The 538-nt window shown below is 34.0% G+C and overlaps 1 protein-coding gene across 1 annotated transcript in view; it reads left to right on the top strand.

The window, feature by feature from the left end:
• Nucleotides 1-538, top strand: part of LOC119591977 (NEDD8-conjugating enzyme Ubc12-like) — a gene marked incomplete at its 5' end in the record, with an annotated part of 2,633 nt that overhangs the window by 1,547 nt on the left and 548 nt on the right.

The following is a 538-nucleotide window of genomic DNA, read 5'->3' as shown; positions in this document are numbered from 1 at the left end:
AAAGAACAAAGAACAGACTCAAGAAAACAAACAGACAAACGACCAAAAGCGAAAACACAGACCCAACAGAAGAGACAGCTAAACACACAGAACACAAGTCACGATTGACACACATCATCAGGTAAACTGAACAGTGCTTAACAAATCGCACACATTTCTGAACATATCAATATTACAGACAACGAAATATGACAGCGGTATCAGCAACTGCTCTGACATATCTTGCAAGATTCTTCAGTTGTCATGGTAACGATATTCAAGATAAATTTTGTTAATCTGTTATAGAAGCAAAAAACTGCTTTCTTTTTACCATCTAGAAGTTTAACTATAAAAACCAATGACTTTGTACTTCCAAGTCAACGATGGCAACTCAAACATTAAGATATTCAAGTAATGAACATACAGTAAGGCTTCCAAATTCTACATTGTAATTAGCATAGAAGAAATATTTAAAAGATAGTTAGAATACGGTTCTTTCCTCCATTGCAATTCTGTCAAGGTTCTATATAAAACATACACTACAGCATTTTCTATTCCC

The sequence above is a fragment of the Penaeus monodon genome, chromosome 29, assembly GCF_015228065.2.
Source record: "Penaeus monodon isolate SGIC_2016 chromosome 29, NSTDA_Pmon_1, whole genome shotgun sequence".
In the NCBI taxonomy this organism is placed as follows: Eukaryota; Metazoa; Arthropoda; class Malacostraca; order Decapoda; family Penaeidae; genus Penaeus; species Penaeus monodon.
The sequence above is the reverse complement of the archived record's forward strand: the minus strand, read 5'-3'. Positions and strand labels throughout refer to the sequence as shown.